At 42.3% G+C, this 10,195-nt stretch overlaps 1 long non-coding RNA gene across 1 annotated transcript; it reads right to left on the bottom strand.

The window, feature by feature from the left end:
• Positions 1-5,258: 5,258 nt before the first annotated feature.
• On the bottom strand, positions 5,259-8,442 carry LOC135026135 (uncharacterized). Its single transcript, XR_010223246.1, has 3 exons — positions 8,300-8,442; positions 8,069-8,174; positions 5,259-5,414 (listed from the first exon to the last, which is right to left on the bottom strand). It is a non-coding gene; the product is annotated as an uncharacterized LOC135026135 (long non-coding RNA).
• Between the last annotated feature and the right edge of the window lie 1,753 nt (positions 8,443-10,195).

Below are 10,195 nucleotides of genomic sequence, written 5' to 3'. Positions count from 1 at the left end.
AAGAAGGGGGAAGAACATAGCATACATTACAAAGAGGAGACATAATATTACACACAATAGAGACCACTTCCATGCTGGAAATAAAATCACAGGATAGAAGGCTGGTGGCACAGGTAGATGCACATGCGCATTTTGTAGGTGTGTTGGTTGTGTTTAGGGTTAAGTGAGTTGGGCATTGCATCAAACTGCTGTTATCTATCTCCCCCTCCTATTTTCTTTGTTATCCCTTGATATCCTTTTCCCCCTCTCTGGGGAACATGCACAAAGGCCATTATTCCTTAGGATATTATTCTACCTATATGTGGGGAGCTGCTGTGGTTGCTTCGAGAACTGTCTAGACCCTCTCTAGTGAAAAGAGGGATGAGGGGTAAGATTTAGGAATATAATGGAATCTGTGTAAATACAGCAGATATACAGTAAATGTACCAACAAAATGTGAGTGTGCAAGAGGTTAGTGGCCAGGGAACGGTTGGGTTTGGGTGACCGGCGGATGGAACACCATACCGATGCCAGGATCCCGGCTTGTAGATTGCCGGCAGGGGAGCGAGCGCAACAAAGCACCTTGCAGACTCAGTGGCTCGCCACAGTGGGAATGGTCCCTGGTGGTTGGCTTGACGACTGGCGGACTATTGAGGGTTTGGGATCCCGGCGTCGGTATTGTAACCGGCGGTCGCATAAGGGCATCCCCAGGGAACATTATAGTCTGGAAAAAAGTCCTGCTGCGTGGGGAGGGCATTCCGCAGAATGGTTGCAGCTCACCCAAAAAAACAAATGGGAGCAGGTGTAGATGAGAGAGACAGACCTTGTACAGAGAGGAGGGGGCAAGTTGGAAGACACTTGAGAAAAGTGAAGAGATGTAGGTTGATGCAGTTTTGTTAAGGACATTAAAAATATTATAAGTATTTTATATTGATTCCCAAAAAACGGAGTTAACCAGTCTATGAATAGCTGCCAGTCAGGGATATATAGCATGGTGTATATATACACGTAGTTTTGTTATGTATTAGATCTTTAGATAACATGAATTGCAACAGGAGGTCCTTTAACATATGAGCTAAAACTAAGATTAAAACAAAAAAAATATGGATTGGTTTGAATAACATACTTTATTAAATACAAATTCCTTTATTGTGCACTCAATTAGACGTTACAAATTATCCAAAAATCAGAAGACAAAGGCTACAGAAAGAAAAACCCCAATAGAATAACATATTGTTCCCCCTCTTTTGCAATGTACAGGGGAGAGTCACATACAGAGTGGGCATGTGTAAGATTTCATTTAAAAGTACAGTATTTCTCTTACATGAATGAATAAAGAGACACAGGGTTACATCAACAGTACTTTAGAGAGTTATATATATATATATATATATATATATTAATGACCTTATGGACCCTAGCATAGAGAATTTTCTTACTGTATGTTTATTTGAGATGACGGATAAGGAGCCATATTTTGATACTATCCAGGGCCACAGTCACTAAAACTGAGACTAAGCAATACAAAAACTATGTTCATTCAAAGTTTAGCATTTATGTATGATTAATCAAAGCCTGAAGAGAGAGATTTATAATAACGCAGCAGATGTCCCAAAATACAATAAAATTGCATAAAACATTTTGAAGAAGGAAACCGACAATTTCACACAATAATGTGATTAAGATGAGAAATGCAAATTAGTTTGAGAAGTGCAGGTTCTTGTATCTTAGAATAACACACTTTATAATAGGCCTGCAGCTCTGCATTAATAACATTATCAGCGCTCCAGAACTGTTTGCATCTTTGCAACTCCAGCAAATCTCTCACAAAAGATGTTTAAGTTATGAACATCCTGAGCTTTAATAAAATGGAAATCCCTGATATGCTGTACGAATCAGTTTTAAGCTATTGTTAGGTTAGATTTGTGTTCTGCTATTGTGAAAATAAAGTACAAAATCATAATCAAAATAAAAATACATCTGTGCAGAATAGACAACGAATATAAATTTAAACGATGATAGGAGCAGAGGGACTTCGGTACTTCATCTTAATATATAATAAGACACAAAATACTTTAAAAATGACCACCTACTACAAGATGGTGCTGTCTTTCTGTTATGCCAAGAACTGCTTCTAAAGTCAAAATTAGTTACTGAAGTGTTAAAGTGCGTACACACTGGCCAATATATCGGTCGTTCTGTTGAACGGTTGATATATTGCTGGTCCATCAGTGAGTGTGTTCCAATGATATGTCTGAGAACGTCCCCGCATCGGCCCTGCAGCACACACGATAACCAATATATCTGTGCACTGTTCTGCGAGTACATACGGTCAGCCGTCCACCCGTACACTTCCTGCACAAGCTGGCGGTGATTGACTGCTCAACTGGGTGGACGCATGTAAATGCCCGCCCAGTTCGTGAAGTCAGTCACGTCAGATTGGGCAGTGTGTATGCACAACACACTTGCCAATCCGCCTGTAGATATATCTGCAGATCCAGTGATGAAACCAAATGTTTTTCATGTGCTGGGATCTAGGTGGCGCCTGACACACTTTATAATAGGCCTGCAGCTCTGCATTAATAACATTATCAGCGCTCCAGAACTGTTTGCATCTTTGCAACTCCAGCAAATCTCTCACAAAAGATGTTTAAGTTATGAACATCCTGAGCTTTAATAAAATGGAAATCCCTGATATGCTGTACGAATCAGTTTTAAGCTATTGTTAGGTTAGATTTGTGTTCTGCTATTGTGAAAATAAAGTACAAAATCATAATCAAAATAAAAATACATCTGTGCAGAATAGACAACGAATATAAATTTAAACGATGATAGGAGCAGAGGGACTTCGGTACTTCATCTTAATATATAATAAGACACAAAATACTTTAAAAATGACCACCTACTACAAGATGGTGCTGTCTTTCTGTTATGCCAAGAACTGCTTCTAAAGTCAAAATTAGTTACTGAAGTGTTAAAGTGCGTACACACTGGCCAATATATCGGTCGTTCTGTTGAACGGTTGATATATTGCTGGTCCATCAGTGAGTGTGTTCCAATGATATGTCTGAGAACGTCCCCGCATCGGCCCTGCAGCACACACGATAACCAATATATCTGTGCACTGTTCTGCGAGTACATACGGTCAGCCGTCCACCCGTACACTTCCTGCACAAGCTGGCGGTGATTGACTGCTCAACTGGGTGGACGCATGTAAATGCCCGCCCAGTTCGTGAAGTCAGTCACGTCAGATTGGGCAGTGTGTATGCACAACACACTTGCCAATCCGCCTGTAGATATATCTGCAGATCCAGTGATGAAACCAAATGTTTTTCATGTGCTGGGATCTAGGTGGCGCCTGACATCAGCAATTCTATATTTCTGCCGTTCGGGCACAATACCAGTGCCCGAACTTGCAGCATCCTGACGTGACGATCACAAATGTGTGAAGTGTCCCGTTTGGGCACTGAAATCAGTCATATCGCATTGTGGGCACTATTTTAGTCTGGTTTAGCCGCTTAGTGCGGCTAAACCCAGTGCTTTTGGGTGCTTAAGAAGTAATGGGCGCCAAATCAGAACAACTGAATTGCTCTGATGGGTGGCCAAAATGTTTTCTTTAATTGCCCCCAAGTGTCCACATTCCCCTAACAAAGCCATTAACTCTGGTGTACAATAGCTCCTAAAAATTATGGTCACATGATCTGGTGTAACGCCAATAAGGGAAGTGTAAAGGAGAGTTTGAGCTGGTAACCGTTCATTGTTGTAGACTTCTAGTATAACAAGAAGTGAACAAGAAATTTGACAATATATTGCGTCTGTAAGTGTGAAGCACAATTCACAAAAGGGTTTAATATGACTGGTCACCCGGACAAAATGAGAACAGCCCTTACGGGGGCTAATGCAGGACACACATCTATCTATGGCTCGATTTCCCATTCTGCAGATGCCGAATAATGATAACTGGTGATCCGTTGGGGAATCGGCAAAACACAGCATGTAAAAAATCCCTGACACACCGATACCGGTCATTTATAGTCGTAATCAATGAACCGAGAATTTCCAACATGTTTGTTTCCCCCCAATCCCCTGACCCGGGCATCGGGAGAACAGGGAATTTCTCCCCTAATGTTAGGCTATCCCAGAATCCTGCATGCTATTACATTTGGGTCCTAAGCTGGGTACACACTAGGCTGATGGCTCGTGCGTACACATTTACTGATCGTCGTTGTGTTGTGTCTAACATCACAAATGGGTTGGCATTTACATGTGCTCGCCCAGTTGTGCTGTCAGCCACCTGCGGCCTCTGCAACATAAGGGCAGGTCAGCAAAGTGCTAAAAACATTACATTCTGAGCAAGAAGAAACCATGGTGTTCTTCTACAGCAAGGACACAATCACTCGGTATATCATGAATGTGAATGGGGAACACCGGGGCAGATGTATTAACCTGGAGAAGGCATAAGGAAGTGATAAACCAGTGATATGTGCAAGGTGATAAAGGCACCAGCCAATCAGCTCCAATATGTAAATTAACAGTTAGGATCTGATTGGCTGCTGCCTTTATCACCTTGCACATATCACTGGTTTATCACTTCCTTATGCCTTCTCCAGGTTAATATATCTTCCCCATTGTTCCCAATTCACCTTCATGATATGCTGAGTGTATCATTTCTTTAGCGTTTCTTTAGGGTTTCCTGGTCAGAAATGAAAGGGGCGCATGTATGCCTGGCCGTGCCTATAAGCATATATGAGGAAGCCGACCAACAGATATTGCAGAGGGTCTTTAATAACTTCACAGGCACAAATTATAACTGGCATTTGGTTAATAATTCATACCGATATGTCATTTTAGCCTAGGTATACAAAACTCTTCCAAGTGTATTACAGAGCACTAAAATGACCTGATACAATTGCGTACAGCAGACTGGTGAGCAGCTCACAGTGTCTTCCTCCATTAGACCATTAGAAGGGATACAGCCTGTAAGGGGCCCTACTCACTGGCCGACCTGCCGCCGAGCTGCCCGACGGCGGATACGGCCGACGAGCGACCCGGCGGCGGGGGGGCAGTGACGGGGGGAGTGAAGTTTCTTCACTCCCCCCGTCACGCGGCTGCATTGAAGTGCAGGCAAATATGGACGAGATCGTCCATATTGGCCTGCATGCACAGCCGACGGGAGACCAGCGATGAACGAGCGCGGGGACGCGCATCGTTCATCGCTGGAGTCTCCACACTGAAAGATATGAACGAGTTCTCGTTCATTTATGAACGAGATCGTTCATATCTTTCAAAAAATCGCCCAGTGTGTAGGGCCTATAAGACAGATGACTGGAAGAGTCTTACCTCTGTACATTTCACCGTTTTATCATGAGATTCAAAATCAGTTTCCTGACAAATCCTTTCACTTGGAATTCCTTCCATCAATAGGGCTTATGATCCTATAAAACAAATACTCAACAATCACCAAATAGCAGGGAATGAAAAGCCACCAGTACTCACAGACGTTGGGTCTAATTCAGACCTGATCGCTAGGTCTGCGATCAGATAGCCGCCACCCATAGATAGTGAAAACCCGCCCCATGCAAGTGTGCGAATGCATGCTTACGCCGTGTGAAAACTTCGCCAGACAGCAGACATCTGCAAATCCGTTCACAACTCACTCACCATCGAATGATATTTCCAGTCTGTACATAGCCCGGGACTTACTTCTACAGTGCTGTACAAACAGGCTGATCGGGGCCAGAGCGGACATCACACACCCTCCCAGAAAAATGGCCAGTCACCTCCCCCAAAACGTCCGCTTCCTGTCAATCAGCCTGCGTACGCCTAGCGATGTAAATTATTATTTTGGAGTTTGGCCTTGCACCTGCGCATTGTGATCCATACACATGCGCAGTCATTCGATAATCTACCGTAATGCGAAATCACACAACAGTGATCAGGTCTGAATTAGGCCCTATGTTATTGGGGGAGAGAATTTGCTGCACCATAAAAGCAGAATATGGCAACAGCTCTGTAGAAAAAATGGCATAGAACAAAGAGATAGAGAAGTCTCTAACAAAGGGCCTTTAAATTGACCCCATAATAGCTATGAAGAGCGGGCGTTAGACATTCAATATACTGTACAATAGATATTATACCAGTAAAACATAATAGATTTACTGGAATGGAGACTGGAAATTATAAAAGTCATAAAGCATATACAAAAAAGGTATTATAGGTTTATATTTTACTCAGAAAAATAGGGATAACATGATCCAATAAGAATTTGCTGTGATCCCTTGTGGATTGTTTTCAGATGGTTGAAAATCTTGACTTTTATTTATGAAAGCAAAAACATTCTGAAATGACTTTACATAATAGAAAGTTGTTTTTTTTAGTTACTTCAAAGCAACGTTTGTATTTGTTGTAACACTAGTAGCCAAACATAAAAGTAGAATGATCACATTTCCAGTTGTGTAATGGTGTAAGACAGGGCTACATGTGACAAGGGCAGTGCCATAATGTGGTGAGGAGGAGTATGGCAGCAAGTGGGAATTTATTTAGATACTAATCATTAAATAGTATAAGGAATCGCTCCCTGTTATGTGCTAGGCAATGTTGTGTAAGAAACTCTTGGGGGTATATTTACTAAAGTGCAGGTTTATAGAAGTGGAGATGTTGCCCATAGCAACCAATCAGATTTTACTTATTTATCTAGCACCTTCTAAAAGATAATAGCTAAAATTTGATTGGTTGCTATGGGCAACATCTCCACTTCCATAAACCCGCACTTTAGTAAATATACCCCTTGGAGTCAAAAGCAATGCTACAGAAAACAAAACATCCAGTCCTGGCCTGTATGGTGGGGACTGTGAGGTCATGCTGTGATGTAATAATGGTGGCAGCCTAGATCAAGGCTGTGCTGTTGCTGCATCATTCATACACCTCCCAGGCTTTAGCATTGCATAGATCACCAACCAAAAGAGATACTCGCATAAGGTTAGTGACTGTACAGATATAAGGGCAGATTAGTGTGATGTGATGGCAGACTTGGGAAGTGACTACTGTAATATATGACTTATTACCTTGAGGACAGGACAGTATTGGATAAAAACAAAATCTCACACCTACTGGGGCAGTACCATACTCAGCAGCTACTAGGGCTGCATCTGGGATCTGTTTGGAAATGTTAGATGTCTCAGATAAGGGACATATTGTGCCATCCAGACATATTCTCCTGTTTTGAGATGTTTCATGAGCTCTGGATGGCACTATGACCCATTATGCCCCGCCTCCTAAGTCCCAGTATGCGGACTGTTCCAGTTTTTTTTATGTGCTGAGGTACGATAGATGTATATTGTGCTTTAGCCATTACTTTTGTTTTTCAAAAAGTCAGAAAGCATATTAAAAAAGGTATAATAGGTTTATATTTGACTCCGAAAAATAGGGATAACATGATCCATTAAGAATTTGCTGTGATCCCTTGTGGATTGTTTTCAGATGGATGAAAATCTTGACTTATTTATGAAAGCAAAAACATTCTGAAATGACTTTAAAATAATAAAAAGTTGTTGTTGTTTTTTGTTTCTTCAGAGCAACGTTTGTATTTGTTGTAACACTTGTAGCCAATCATAAAAGTAGAATTATCACAGCAGCACAAAGTATTACTGGAGAGAAGTGTATCAATAATGTAATGGACAGTGACATTTCCAGTTGTGTAATGGTGTAAGACAGGGCTACATGTGACAAGGGCAGTGCCATAATGTGGTGAGGAGGAGTATGGAAGCAAGCAATGGGAATTTATTTAGATACTAATCATTAAATAGTATAAGGAATCGCTCCCTGTTATGTGCTAGGCAATGTTGTGCAGGAAACTCTTTGGGGTATATTTACTAAAGTGCAGGTTTATAGAGGTGGAGATGTTGCCCATAACAACCAATCAGATTTTACTTATTTATTTAGCACCTTCTAAAAGATAATAGCTAAAACTTGATTGGTTGCTACGGGCAACATCTCCACTTCCATAAAACCTCACTTTAGTAAATATACTCCCTGGAGTCAAAAGCAGTGCTACAGAAGACAAAACATCCAAGTCATTCGTTTAACTTACCTCATTATGTCACTTTGAAAGTATCTTTATGTAGCTTTTTTCCCATTTCCATGTGAATTACCAAAACATCTACATGTGGTATTGTATACTGGTCATTTCTAAGGTACTAAGAAAACACAATAAAAAAAAAAAAAAAACACATTGTGTTAGTACTCTAAAATAGGTCACTGTCACAATGGCACTTATATAAACATCAATGTATGCCCAAAAAATGTAAATACATTTACTTACCGATAACAAGTTAATGATAGTGTGTCCTATCTCCCCAAATACAGATCTTCGATATCTGTGGCTTGTTGTAGGACAAGGATATACTGGAGGAATCAAAGAGAAAGAATAATAAGAATTTACTTACCGATAATTCTATTTCTCGTAGTCCGTAGTGGATGCTGGGGACTCCGTCAGGACCATGGGGGTTTAGCGGCTCCGCAGGAGACAGGGCACAATAATAAAAGCTTTAGGATCAGGTGGTGTGCACTGGCTCCTCCCCCTATGACCCTCCTCCAAGCCTCAGTTAGGATACTGTGCCCGGACGAGCGTGCATAATAAGGAAGGATATTGAATCCCGGGTAAGACTCATACCAGCCACACCAATCACACCGTACAACCTGTGATCTGAACCCAGTTAACAGTATGATAACAACGAAGGAGCCTCTGAAAAGATGGCTCACAACAAGAATAACCCGATTTTTGTAACAATAACTATGTACAAGTATTGCAGACAATCCGCACTTGGGATGGGCGCCCAGCATCCACTACGGACTACGAGAAATAGAATTATCGGTAAGTAAATTCTTATTTTCTCTAACGTCCTAAGTGGATGCTGGGGACTCCGTCAGGACCATGGGGATTATACCAAAGCTCCCAAACGGGCGGGAGAGTGCGGATGACTCTGCAGCACCGAATGAGAGAACTCCAGGTCCTCCTCAGTCAGGGTGTGCCCCTGACCAAGTAGCAGCTCGGCAAAGTTGTAAAGCCGAGACCCCTCGGGCAGCCGCCCAAGATGAGCCCACTTCCTTGTGGAATGGGCTTTTACTGATTTTGGCTGTGGCAAGCCTGCCACAGAATGTGCAAGCTGAATTGTACTACAAATCCAGCGAGCAATCGTCTGCTTAGAAGCAGGAACACCCATCTAGTTGGGTGCATACAGGCTAAACAGCGAGTCAGATTTTCTGACTCCAGTCGTCCTGGAAACATATATTTTCAGGGCCCTGACAACGTCAAGTAACTTGGAGTCCTCCAAGTCCCTAGTAGCCGCAGGTACCACAATAGATTGGTTCATGTGAAAAACAGAAAACACCTTAAGGAGAAATTGAGGACGAGTCCTCAATTCTGCCCTGTCAGAATGAAAAATTAAGTAAGGGCTTTTATATGATAAAGCCGCCCATTCTGACACACGCCTGGCTGAAGCCAGGGCTAATAGAATCTTCACCTTCCATGTGAAATATTTTAATTCCACAGTGGTGAGTGGATCAAACCAATGTGACTTTAGGAAACTCAAAACAACATTGAAATCCCAAGGTGCCACTGGGGGCACAAAAGGAGGCTGTATATGCAGTACCCCTTTTACAAACGTCTGAACTTCAGGCACTGAAGCCAGTTCTTTCTGGAAGAAATTTGACAGGGTCGAAATTTGAACCTTAATGGACCCTAATTTTAGGCCCATAGACAGTCCTGTTTTCAGGAAATGTAGGAAACGACCCAGTTGGAATTCCTCTGTAGGGACCTTCTTGGCCTCACACCACGCAACATATTTTCGCCAATGCGGTGAAAATGTTTTGCGGTTACATCCTTCCTGGCTTCGACCAGGGTAGGGATGACTTCATCTGGAATGCCCTTTCAGGATCCGGCGTTCAACTGCCATGCCGTCAAACGCAGCCACGGTAAGTCTTGGAACAGACAAGGCCCCTGCTGGAGCAGGTCCTTTCTTAAAGGTAGAGGCCACGGTTCTTCCGTGAGCATCTCTTGAAGTTCCAGGTACCAAGTCCTTCTTGACCCATCCGGAACCACGAGTATCGTTCTTACTCATCTCCTTCTTATGATTCTCAGTACTTTTGGTATGAGATGCATAGGAGGGAACACATACCCTGACTGGTACACCCACAGTGTTACCAGAGCGTCCACCGC

This window comes from Pseudophryne corroboree, chromosome 1, assembly GCF_028390025.1.
Source record: "Pseudophryne corroboree isolate aPseCor3 chromosome 1, aPseCor3.hap2, whole genome shotgun sequence".
Taxonomy (NCBI): domain Eukaryota; kingdom Metazoa; phylum Chordata; class Amphibia; order Anura; family Myobatrachidae; genus Pseudophryne; species Pseudophryne corroboree.
The sequence above is the reverse complement of the archived record's forward strand: the minus strand, read 5'-3'. Positions and strand labels throughout refer to the sequence as shown.